The sequence below is a fragment of the Ptychodera flava genome, chromosome 9 (genome assembly GCF_041260155.1).
Source record: "Ptychodera flava strain L36383 chromosome 9, AS_Pfla_20210202, whole genome shotgun sequence".
Taxonomy (NCBI): Eukaryota; Metazoa; Hemichordata; class Enteropneusta; family Ptychoderidae; genus Ptychodera; species Ptychodera flava.
Genome location: NC_091936.1, coordinates 26075687 through 26089510, shown reverse-complemented (window position 1 = coordinate 26089510; position 13824 = coordinate 26075687). Strand labels below are relative to the sequence as shown.

The following is a 13824-nucleotide window of genomic DNA, read 5'->3' as shown; positions in this document are numbered from 1 at the left end:
ATTTTTTTTCCCCACCCTCCGTAGCTTCAGTTATGGATGTAAATAGCACCTCTACATGTCATATGGCAAAACTTTTACTATTAGGAACGAACATACAACATTTTGTCAAATGTACTTTTTAGAAAAACAACAAACCACGATACATAAATTGTATGAAAGACCCGGAATAATAAAAAATGTTAGAAAAAATTGCAGCTAAAAGTGTGGTAATTCTGAAATGCTGAAAAATATGAAAATGTGATGTGCAAACAGATACATGTACATGTACAATGTACACTACTAGTGGTACCGGTAAAAGCAAAGAGACGCAAGCACTAATCAGGGCTTTTTACCTGAGTGGATGAAACCGTCTCACAAGGAAGAACGTGATAAGACTGGAGTCATTTTGAGGTCAAGCCGACCTTGGCAAACTAAGTCAATTATAGTTTCAAGTTCAGTTGCTTTGGCAGTCACCTTGAAGTTGTACTTCAAAGAGTTGATCAGTCAGTCAAGGGCGGTTTCCGCTGCCTGTTTTGCCAAGGCCAAGCACATGGTAATCACTGCCGACAAATGTAAGGAACTATCCTGTCTGTTTGCTGTCATGTACTTCTGCTTGGGTCAAAAAGGTAAATGTACAAAACACACACAGGCATTGTGTTATGTGTCTTGTGCTGATCTGCTGGGTGAAATTTCTATCTGACAGGCAAGATGGAATATATATTACAGCAGGAAGTTAGTCTTTGTGCCGATAGGGAGCAGGGGCCATGTAATTACCTTCCATAGTTTATAGTCAATTTAAACTAAAAACCTTCTATGATGACTGAAATTTGAGGAACACCACCTGTGCCTTGCCAAAGCTGGAGGCACTTCTCATTTATGGTGAATATTAGTCCATCATTATCCTCCTAAAACCACCGCAATGGAGATACCTCTGTGAATTGATCTCCATGGAGATAAGGAAAAAAACTTCATGATAGGGTTGGAATTGTGTAGAATGCAGTGAATTGATAACCTCTTTTAGCGCATAATTTCATGTCAGGTGTCATAAAAATTAATACCTTCCACTATAAGGTTGTGTGCCATGGGATGTGAAAGGCTAAATTTTTCCCTTCTGTTTTATACATTATACCTGAAACAACTCTTTTCACAGCAAAGGCAATATTTTTAAGCAGGTGAAAGTGATATTTGAAAGATCAAAACTGCCTTGATATGATACATTTTCTTGCATGGGTGTCCATGAATGGTACGTTGTACACAATTGTGTTGATCCATCAGTCATATATTACAGTATAAGCTGATGTCAAATGCATACATGTTGGTTATACCGGTATTCAAGCTACATGTATGGTCTTACATATAGATAATAACTTTTATTATGAATATTTAATTCTACATCCTGTGCCCTGAAAGAAGATAATCTTTGTAGCTTTGTCGTATCTTGGTGTGCAAATAAAAAAATAATAAGTCTGATATCATACATATCTTGCATATTTTCATGCGCTCATTTACTGTTTGCTCAACCCTTTGAGCGCCAAAGTCAGTTTTTGTCACCCTTATAAAATGTGTCTCAGTCAAATTTTTTAAGATTTTTGCCAAAATTTTGGTGAAAAACTGTAGCCAATGAAATGTGATGTCCATTTGATCCAAACTTATCAGAAAAATTACAGAAAAATTCATAAAAATTGGTAAAATGTCGCACTGAAATTTTGTTGAGAAATATTATAGCACTCAAAGGCTTAATTCTGATATGTGTAGATATCTATCGATATCTACATACATCAGAATTACATGTAAGCTGAGGATGAATGAGGTTATTGAAATATGCAAGTTATGTACGATATGAATAGATGCTCTTCCGCAGTATGCAAACATGCCTTTTTCACCATGACATCTTGGTCTTATCCTATCACACTGCGGAAAACCGAACCTTTGTACATTGGAAATGGGGTGAGCGGGTTAAACCCATGTGTGATATGAACAACTCACAGACAGCCAATGACTTGTACTTCGCGTCTGAAGTGCTGAGTGAATGTTGGTCTAAACTGATAGTCATTATCGGTGCATTAAAAAGAAGATAAATAGGCCACGCTAAACTGTACATGTAAGAGTAGACAAAGTGCCGTGCCATTTCTCATGCCCTGAAGAAAGCGCACATGCAGCCTTGAAAAATGTTTTGTATTGAAAATATCTGTCCCTATGCAGTGTTGTGGAGGCGCTGATCTTTGACCTCATCATGTAGGGCGTGATGCATCTGGGTTTCAGTGACATTTTGTAATGAATGCAGAGACATCTGCATACATGTACAAAGCTATACTTCTAAGTTCTAGAGACTTGTTGTACAGGGCAGACTGTACAATCCTTGTCAACAAGTACAGTACTGTACATGGTATTACATAAGCATCCAGTGTGTTTTGTTCAGTACCTGTGTATACCATGTGTAAGGGATGAACCATAAGATCTAGGAAGGATTTACAGGATGCCCAACATACATTTCTATGGATGTTTGCAAAATTTTACAATACTTCATGGATTTTTCTCAGTAACATGGATTCTCCTTTCCAAAATTGCACACTTTGTATCGCTGATTTGCGTTTGATTTTTTTCTCAATGAGCAGCATAGCTGAAATTGTCATTGGCAATTACTGTTCTCCAGATCTGTTGGCTTTTTTGACCTCCCTCTCAAGATCCAGTGGTTGATCCCTGAGTGCCCTAGTTTTGCAATGCACTCTCTGTCAAATCACTCATGAAATAGACATTGCAGCATGGAAAACTCATAAACTTTATTATCAACATTGGAGAATACATGTACGTCAAAGTAATCCCTCATATTCATACAACGAGAGGGCAGATGTCAATTGCTTTTGACCAGACAGACCATTTATTTTTATGATACTGATCACGGAAAAATGTCAGAAATTAGAAGCAAGCACCTCTGTATTCTGCATTTTTTTATGTTGCATAACTTTGCATGATCTTCTTGATGTCCTCGGCTTACCTGTATTTGAGAACCTGCCAGTCAAGCATTAGAAATTAAAACAGGGCAGAGAGTGTATCAAATTTATGTGTGGTGTGAGATTTCTCCCAAAATATATAAACTCGTAAAATACATGTATACATATAGGTAGTTTATAGCCCCCTGCATGGTGTGAAGTTTCAGTTGTGTTCCATAGGGTCAGAACAATGAGGTCATGACCCCATGATGTTTCATCTCGGCCACATTTTATGATTGAAAACTCCAGATATCTACGTCAATATGTGAATTCTGATTTTTCATCAATTTTAAAAAAAATTTAATTAAATCTGCACATTTACCAAGCTAAATTAAATGTGTAGAATATCATTAATAAGCCAAATATTTTTAAGAATAAATGTTGCTGTGGAAACTCATCTTCACTTCTGTGTAATGTACATGCATTTGCATCAACAAGGGTTATGAGTTATGTAAACAGTGCATTTATATAATATGTACATTGTCCTGTCATGCAATATTTAAAAAGTATACAATGATATTATTATGATACAAGGAACAATAACAATTTTTGTTTGAAGAATTGCACTATTCATTTTATCAGATACTGCATTTCTAATCCCTGGATACCAGATGTTTTAAAATGAAGCTATGCTGCAAAAACACAACAAAAGTTTCTAAACAGTTATAATTTGATAAAAGTCACAGGTTCATTTAGTTTTGCACGGAATCTTGATTTTTTAGCGGTCATGCTGTGGAATCTATTACCGGTATTTTAAATACAGGATGCACCGATTCTGAATCCAAAGCTGCTGTCATTGACAATGATGTTCACTTTCCATGATGTAAATGTATTTAGATTCGCAACTTCTTGTCCCTTCACTGATTTTTGAATATCATCGAAAAGAGTTTTTTTATAGTCACTAGTAGACATCTAAAGTACAGCTAGTGAAATGATGTGTGACAAACACAACATGTCATGATGTAGAACTATCATCTGTCAAAAATCAGGAGTGGACTGTAGACCAGTGATATGGTTATAAAAATACTTTGGATGTATTCTGATAGTAAATTCATGTAAATGTTGAAAAGAAATGGAGCCTTTTATATATATATATATATATATAATATATATATATATATATATATATATATAATATATATATATATATATATATATATATATAGCATCAGGGAGAAAAATTTGGCTTTACATATTGCCATAAGTTTTTAAGTAATATAACATATCAAAATGAAAAATTATGTGCTTTATGTAGCTATTTTCAAAAAATCAATTTTTTTATGGGCCTGGAAGTTTTATGAATGTTATCTCTTGTAGGGAGCATATGCCTTCTATATGATTTTACAGGATTTCTCTTATTGAATCTACATTCTGACAGGCCATCATAAAACGTAATTGTCTGACTCATCGTAATTGGACGAGTAAATCCAGCAGATCTACTCTGTGTGTCCTCAATTTATTGAAGGGCAATTAATTGGCTTTCGGTGAAAACTGATGATTTCACTTAATTTCATCCATCACCCTTACGTATGGTGTTTTGATAGCTGAATATTTTACTAAGACAGTCAACCCACTGCCTGTCAAAAGTTTGAATGCCGTTAAATGGAAGCTTTTCATGTATTAATCAGGTGAGATTGTTTGGTCAATGAGGAATCTTGATTGGGCTTCAGACTTCCTGGAATTTTTTTATCAGCTTACAATATCTTGTATCTAGCGGAAATGGTTGATGAATTTTTACAGTCGGTGTGAATGAAGTCAGTAAATTATATCTCGTTCAGTCAGATAACCTTGAAAGAAGTGAAGTGAAATGTTTCAAAGATACCTGCCCTTCAATAAATACCTGTCGATTATATATTGAACGTGACGTCATGCTCCCCATTCTGTGGTAATTCTGTGGTAATTTGTCGATGACATAGCAAACCGCATGGTCATATTTGAGTGAAAATGACCCTGAACTATTTTCAACATGAAAACTTCAAGATTTAGAAATGATCAAATTACATGTAATAAATGGGAAATGCATTTTTTTTAAATTATGCAAAGAAGAATCGATAAACAGCAATACAACAGTGATTCAAATATATTTATATGCTGTCCAACGACAAAAATTGTCTTGTGGAGTTTTGTCTATTATTGGAGTCAAGCATATGGTTGTCATTTCACATCAAACTAAATAATTTAGTTTGAAAATAATTAGGAAAGCATGTGCTAAAACCGTTATAGCCCAGAAAGGGATACCCTTGTGTACATGTACATGTAGGAGACCATTTTGCTCTCTTTACATCAAGCAACTGCCCGTAATAATATACTGTATAGTCCCTTTTTAGGGCTTCATGTATAGTGAATGTAGTACTTCATTTTGAATAGAAAATAAAGTTTTTGCATAGTGTTCTAGGAAACTTGCTTAATGTTATTTCATTTTACTTGGCTGCAATGTTTTTTTATATTTTTTAAAAGACAAAAATTACATCTGAATCGTAAATACATGTAGGGAACTTAAGCTCCGAATAGAAGTGTGGTTTATATGGAGCCGTATATGAACAGATCAATGACAATCTTTGAATGTGGTAAGGTATCAAATGTACAATTTCATTACAGCATTTGAATGAGTTAAGCTTTTAAGACACCTTGTTGAAGACGTTCGTGAGTCTATCATGTAAAATGTGATCAACTTGTCTGAACATCACCAGTCCAATAATTTGACCCTTCATTGCCCATGCATGTTTATTAAGCACTTGTCAACAGGGAAGATTTCAGTGGTGATCAGTCTAAAAAAAATTAAAATCAGTGTTGTTTTAGGTTAAATCTGAAGGAGTTCAAGCAAAAGTAGTGATTCAGATTTTTTACCTTGTACATCTCGTTATGCATGCCCACTATACATGCAGGCATGTGCATACTGTACATTGTACACTGTACATGTAGCATCATACAAAGAAACCAATATTTATCCATTTCCTCAATCTTACTATTTTGCCTGTGGGTTACTTTTTTGCAAATTAACCACAGCCATGTCTACATTAAAATGGTTTCAAAATGTTTACAAAAGTAGACTCTCAATAAACATTTCATTAATTATCTAACATTTACAATATCCCACAATGCAACACTTCAATATCAGCCGCTGCACATTTAGGATCATTCTGTCACGAAATTTTTCATATAATATTACTAACACATTGCATGGCAAAATAGTTGACTTCCACATTTATAATCCCTTAAGAATTGACGAAATCCCAAAGTTTATTAGTCCCCGCGGACGAAGTCCGGCGGGGACTTATAGATTGGGTTCCGTCCGTGTGTCCGTCCGTCCGTCCGTCCGTCATCAACAGTTTCTCAGACACTGCCTAACCAATTTTGTTCAAACTTGTCACAAAGGCATAGCACTATGACCTACAGATGCACATCGATTTATTTTGCGATACGATCCAATATGGCCGCCAGGCGGCCATTTTATTACAATTTTTTCATGTACAGAGCCATAACTCAGACATGTTTCAACCGATTTTATTCAAAGTTGGTACAAGGACATTGACCAATGTCATAGATATGCATGTCAATTTGTTTTGTGATATGATCCAATATGGCCGCCAGGCGGCCATTTTATTACGATTTTTTCATGTACAGAGCCATAACTCAGGCATGTTTCAACCGATTTTATTCAAAGTTGGTACAAGGACAATGACCAATGTCATACATATGCACATTGAATTGTTTTGTGATACGATCCAATATGGCCGCCAGGCGGCCATTTTGTTTCGATTTTTTCATGTACAGTGCCATAACTCAGGCATATCTCAACCGATTTTATTCAAACTTGGTACAAGGACATTGACCTATGTCATATATATGCATGTCGATTTGTTTTGTGATACGATCCAATATGGCCACCAGGCGGCCATTTTATTACGATTTTTTCATGTACAGCGCCATAACTCAGACATGTTTCAACAGATTTTATTCAAAGTTGGTGCAAGGACATTGACCAATGTCATATATATGCATGTGGATTTGTTTTGTGATATGATCCAATATGGCCGCCAGGCAGCCATTTTGTTATGATTTTTTCGTGTACAAAGCCATAATTCAGGCATATCTCAACTGATTTTATTCAAAGTTGGTACAAGGACATTGACCTATGCTATACTTATGCACATTGAATTGTTTTGTGATACGATCCAATATGGCCGCCTTGTGGCCATTTTTTTTACGACTTTCCATGTCCTGAACAATAACTCATGACATGTATCAAGCAAATTTATTCAAAGTTGGTACAAGGACATTGACTTATAGTATACATAAATACATTGATTTGTTTCTCGATATGGTCTGATATGGCCACATGGTAGCAATTTTGTTATGGTTTTTTTCATGTCGAGAGCCATAACTCTGGCAAGTCTCAACTGATTTTATTCAAAGTTTGTACCTGGACATTGACTTATGTAATACATATACGTGTTGATTTTTTAAACAGTAAGATCAAATATCGCTGCGTGGCGGCAAATTTGTTACGATTTTCTCATGTACTAAGCCATAACTCAGACATACCGGTATTTCCACCAGTATCATTCAAAGTTGGTACAAGGACATTGACCCATTTCATACATGCTCGTCAGTTGTTTCACGTCATGTAGCAGTATCATGTCAATTATTGAAGTTTCATAATTAGGTTGATATGTCAGAAATACTGCATCAAATTTCATGAAACTTTGTACAGATGTTAAGCTCACATTGCTTTAACAGTGAAAAAGACATTTATCAGTGTCATTTTAATTAATTTGTAATTGCATATGTAATGAACTTTCCTAATTAGAGTGATATATCCACAAATACAACGTCAATTTGATGAAACTTGATACAGATGTTGATCTCATAGTGTTGTAAATACTACATTAAACTTTATGAAATATGGTACCGGTTATCTATTAGTGTTAGGATAGAATGAAAAAATGTTTTGCAACATCCTGTCAACTAATTCCCAGTTGACTTATTTAATGACCTTTAGGATAGTGGCCTACATTGGTTTTATGTTTTTCATCACCATGGAACTCATTCTTGGCCATTGAGTGCCATCTGTATCAAAGTATTTTTATCACAGAACCTGTAATCAAAGTACCCATTAGCAAGCGGGGACTGGGTCATCAACGATGACTTGTATTTAATGTTTCTTTTTCATATAATGTGAAACTTTTTCTGCAGGACAGATGCAAGTGGATTATTCAAATTTTCAGGGGCTTCGTGCAAGGAAAGCGTTTACTTTGAGTGGTTTGCAAGCTGAAATTTTTCAGGGCAACATCTCTGTGTACATGTATGCCAGACAGGGCAGTACAATGCAGTAGGTCATTCAGGGGTCACACATACCAGTGTTGACCTGTTTAGTTTCATAGACAATACAGTACATGTGTTAAACAAAAAACGATAACCCGCACCAATGATTTTCTATCATTTCATTGTTTAATGCAAGTAACAATTATACTAATGTATGCAATGTATGAGATAGCTAGAGAAAGAAAAATGCCACATTAGGAAAATTGTATCATAGTCACCTCTCTTGTAATCCTGGTATACATGTAAAATCGATAAGGAAATTGCCTGTTGGCTAAGCTTTAGGTCAAAGGTTATCACAAGTCAAAGTCTATAATTTTCTCTCTCAATGATAAGAATGTAGACAGTATTTGGTTTGACTTCATGAGTAGCGGTATGGTGTCCTGGTATGGTATGTACATTTTGTACATTGTAACTATTACACCATTGTATCTGTTCTTTCACTCTGTTGCCACTCACTTAATTTAATCATTGCTCTTTGCCTCAAAGATTCAGCCATTCTGGAGATATTTTGTGATTTATGATGAAAGTCTTTGAGAGGACTGATATGTGCTGTACTCCCGTGTCGATAGAAATTGCACATGAGTACACGTACATACATGCATGTTGTACGGTACATGTATCACACTTCTGTTTATATAAGATACAGAACCAGTGATAAAACCGTTATTGCTTTGTAAATCATGTGACTTGTAACAACCTGTTCATGTAGGTTTTCAAAGATAGGTGCAGAAATTACTTTTTTGTGGTGTAACAATTGGTTCCCTAAAGAAAGCATTTCAGTAGCTTTGGTTTTGAGTAAAACCACTGGATATAATTCAGAACAGTCCAAGATCTTATGTGAATTTCTATGATTTTACAAATAATTTGTGCAACAGTTTTACATTAGGTGCATGTTTATAGTTAGATCAAGTTAAATTCCCAAACTGAGAGAGCAAATTTAGTTGTTTTGTATATACCCATAATTAAATTTACATGAAAATAGCATTTCATTTAGAAAATTATAGCATTTTCTGCTATTCATAATAAGCATGGATGTTTTCAGATGATGTGAGGAAAGAAGAAAGATTTGCAGAAAAAACCTTGATGTGTTGGTCTGATCACATGCAGTATGCATTAAGATTTACATGCAAACAACCTCTCTCTGGGACATTGTGAACGATGTTCAGAGTCAAATGTCAGCTCCATCGCCCTGCAAGCGATATAATTAGGAACGCTTGAATGTAGTTCAAATGTTAACAACAAATGGTAAAAAAACCTGCTTGGCAAAAGCAAATAGTGCAGTTCAAATGATGTATTCATGTAGGTAGATTTGCAAACAATTCTACTTTCACTTACTCTCAAGCTAGAAAAGAATTTCCATCGAGCGTTTAAGTGGACATTGCCACTTAATGGCTGTCCTAAAATTAGCAGATACGTTCCCGGCTGGTCGCAAGCGTTCATGCAGTGCAGAAATATGTTCAGTAATTAAAAACTCATTACATGTCTGTACAAAGTGTAAAACTTTTAGATCTTTCATGAATGAATACTTTCAGAAAAGGAAAAGGATTCGCCTTTGACGTAGTCTCATATTGTGTGGTTGAATGCACTTTAGGAAAATATGAGATTCCCAGAATCAGTGGGGAATGGCTGTGTTTTGGTGAAGCAGCGTGAATCTTGTCATGCGATAGCGGGATTTTTGATTGCTCTTTAATTTTTTCAAACAACTCGCTAAACATTCAGAGAGACGGGATTTGGGTCAGAAGTCAGCCAGATGTGAAAACCAGTTGATTTCTTCCAATATCCCATCTTACTTTATGAATTTAGGGAGCTGTCTTTCCTTTGTGGAAGAAAATAATACCTGTTTTAGTTATTTCAGTCTAGAGGTGGTAATAAGAATTACTTTTAACATAGCACATTGTAAAGAAAGCAACAAAAATGTGTTTTGGCAGCCATATTGTTTGTGTATTATAGTGTATTACAAAGCTTGTATGTGCTAGAGTATGTAACTTCTGTTACTTTGAGAAAAGGTCAGTCAGTAAAAAGCTTTTAACCCAATTTGCTTTGAACTCATTACAAAATACATTTTGTTCTCCATACTTTATAGGTAACAGATGCAAACAAGAAGAATGCAGTGATTTTGTACAAATCTAATAGTGGCAAGCTCATCAAGTAAATAACATAACCTGATGGAGCCATTTGCAAACTGAAATAGGGGTGAGTCATATTTCCAGTGCATTTTTCCTCTGTTGGCTTGATTGAATAAAGTCATAAAGGAGTGACCTGTTTCAAAGTAAAAAATATACATATATCCAACAGAGATTGTGAGATACAACTTGCTCTATGTCTGATGTTGTGGCCATGTGACTTTTTGATTGTTTTTTTTTTTCACACTTTACTGCCGTACACACCCACCACACACAAATATATTTACACAGGCGTGACTAAAATGAAGTGTCATTGCTGTTCATGGATCGTTGCCCGTCATTACGTTTTCTACTGTGGTATTTTTGTCGCTGTCTCATTGTAGCATAGCCGTCTAGACACACCCTCCAAAAAACAAAGAAGTTGACATGGTAAAACTGAAGTGGTTGTATACACTATTCTGTCAATGATTCATACAGGGATTGCATTGAGCAGAAGTGATGAATTCGAGTGCAGCAAACGCTGTGTTATTTGAGTGTTTGAGTAATAATTATCCCGGGTGATTAGGTTCTGAGGTGACAATTATGAAACAAAAATTGCTGCAATGAGGTGTCAGATACCGGTAGGATGTGTGATGGATGTGGTGTACATGCTGGTGACATTCAAAGGTTAACAGTTGCTTGAAAGGCAGACACCTCAATCACTTGCTTTAATAGAGTTTTGAAGGCGCATTTAAGGTATGTGTACATACAGTGGAGCTTATGCAAAAGTTGACCTCTTGGTCGATTGGTTTGTCACTAGTGTTCCTTTATGAACCATTCAGTGAAACAATGATGAAAAATAATTCACTGGTCTAAATGAACTTGGTGATCTTGAGTGGAACTGTTGGAAAATGTAAAAGTTGGATTTTACACAAATACAGCAAAATAATTTGTACAGATGAACCAGGTACTCTGTACCAGTAGAGACTTCCACTTGTACTCTAGATCTAGATCTCTGGTCCAATATTTCTCCATTGAGATCAGATTTTCATGCCAAATGTTTCTAACTCTGTACCAGAAAAGTCCAATATTTCTCTGTTAAGAACAAATTTCCCCACAAAATGTTTTTAATTGAATTGAATTTTAAATCTGTACTACATACACCTATCAATTCAAGATGCTTTTATATTTGTAAGGGTATTTTTTAAGAGCTTTTCTGTTTACAAACAGATGAGAACCATGTGTACTACAGTGCGTCTGGTTTGTCACTGTTTGCTGGTACAAGAGTCTTTTGTTGTTTTCCATGCCTGTTGTCAAAGGTTTGTTCTCTCAACAATGGACAACTGTTTTATGAAAGAAGAGAGGAGACAAAATTGTTCAAATATTTGCAGATCTTCCATGACGATGGAACTCACTCTGTCGGCCATGGTAGCCCATGGGCATTTTCCTTTGCATTGCAAAGTGCGTCAAAACTATTACGAAAAGGAGACCAGCGAAGACATTAAAAAAACTGACGTAACCCTGTGAATGAACGGAATTTGCTTGCAGCTAGTCTCAGCAACTACCAACAGATATTTGACTGTTTGTTCTTTCTATTTACCTTTGCATTCAGCTTCTGCAAACCAGAAATATTAAAGTTATTTGTTTTACAACGTCTGGTGAAATGTGTAATTTGTTGTACATTTCAAGCGTGTGCCAAAGGCAGTGTTTTAGGAAAATTTACCGGGCAAGAATCGTCCATCGATATTAATATTGTACATGCAGTTGCGTCATTAACATATTATTGTAATTTATGTCTCTGTATTGCCCCTAGAAACTAATGAAGTCCCTTGGTGATAAACTATGAAAAAAATATTACAAAATTATATTTTTGTTGTCGTCATCATAAATTTTGTTCTCAATTAACCCTCATATTCAGTTTTTATAAGCTGATAACATATCTTTAAAGATAAAGCAACATAAGTGTTTGTCAGTAATTAGCACAATATTCTAATCATAATGTTATCAGTTCCTTCAATGTCTTTTGAAAAATTATGTCTGCTTAACCGGTAACTCTCGGTAGGGCCCTACCGAGAAAAATCGATAAAAATGGGCGGAGCAAAACATAACTAATATGGTATCTTTGTGAACAAAAAGTAGCAATTAAAACAGCTGGTTGAACACCTCCAAAAATAGAACGTGCACGCCACATAATGTAAACATTGACTGCACGGTGACTTTACGTATACTATTTTCACCAAATTTTAACGGTTTACTTTGCATACGATACATCCACTCATTTCCCCCATAGTTTGTCTTGAACATAGACTTTTTCGAAGTCTTACTGGAGCAGAGGTTCGGCGCGGCGTCGCCTCGGATTTGTACAAACCGTGATGACGTTGCCAGGCAATCGATCGACACTCCTTAGATTTCATGCGTCATGGTATACGTTTCTCGTCCGAAAACGAAGCGTTTGTCATTGTATTCAGCGCGTTTTTCAATGATTCAACATAATGCATATCATGTCACTGGCAATAGCTATCCGCATCTTTGTATACGGGTAAACGATGCAGAAATTCAACGAGTAGTTTTTCTGCCACGGGATCTATTATCGGAGTTTCATAGTGTACATCACTCTTGCACATGTTGCAGGGAGTCTTGATTGCAGAGTCGTATTTGCCTTGATAATGAAGCACCGTTTTGTCCAAACGCCGTCCTAGAAATGCCGCATTTCAGAAAAGAACGGGAAAAATCAAAACAGTTCTGAAAGAACAGCAAATTCGCTTACTAGATGTCCAAATTTATCGAGTGTGGTTATTTCAATGGACGACGTTGGACATTTACCACAATGCTCAACGGCCGAGTCGTCTACCAAATTTTGTAGAGCTTTTGTCTTACAAACAATCCTTTCCTCATTCTACCTTAGTTTAGCGAGGCAGGGCTGTGTCTCCATTATAAAACGTAGTTTTCCACAGTTCTTGGATGGTAGTTGTAGTTTCCTTTTCAAAATTTCGTTGTCTCATGAACTCGGCGCTGTCGCGGATGGGACCGGGAGGGTACCGACGACTATTCCCCCGGCTTCGATTACAAGTTTTATGGTGACCGAAATGAAATGTGGTGTCCATTTGTTGTCTTATGATTATTTCAAAAAGCTTCTGAAAAATACTTATTTTAGAAATCAAACCTGTTAATATTTAATCACCTAAAATAAAATCAGAATAAAGTGATCGCATGATCTCTCGGAGTATTCATTTCAATGTTCATCCCTCCTTATAAAATGGTGAGTTCTAGTATTTCGCTACTTTGAACGATCCCGCCAAAATCGAGTGCACTTGCACTTCTACACTCTCCACGCAGTAGCGATACTAGTTCATTACAAACGCGTGGTAGTCAGAGTCAGACTGATAATCACAATATGTCAACTGGCTTTATGAAGATAGCGGTCACTG

General features: G+C 35.9%; 1 protein-coding gene across 8 annotated transcripts in view; it reads left to right on the top strand.

The window, feature by feature from the left end:
• LOC139140484 (transmembrane protein 198-like) overlaps nt 1-13824 on the top strand; it is a 73361-nt gene that overhangs the window by 17507 nt on the left and 42030 nt on the right. For 6 of the 8 annotated variants that reach the window (XM_070709783.1, XM_070709787.1, XM_070709778.1 and 3 more), the window contains exon 2: nt 10378-10487. The exons of the other annotated variants lie outside the window; for them this stretch is intronic. The gene's annotated coding sequence lies outside the window, so the exon portion shown is untranslated. The remainder of the gene's footprint in view (nt 1-10377; nt 10488-13824) is intronic. 8 annotated transcript variants of the gene reach the window in all.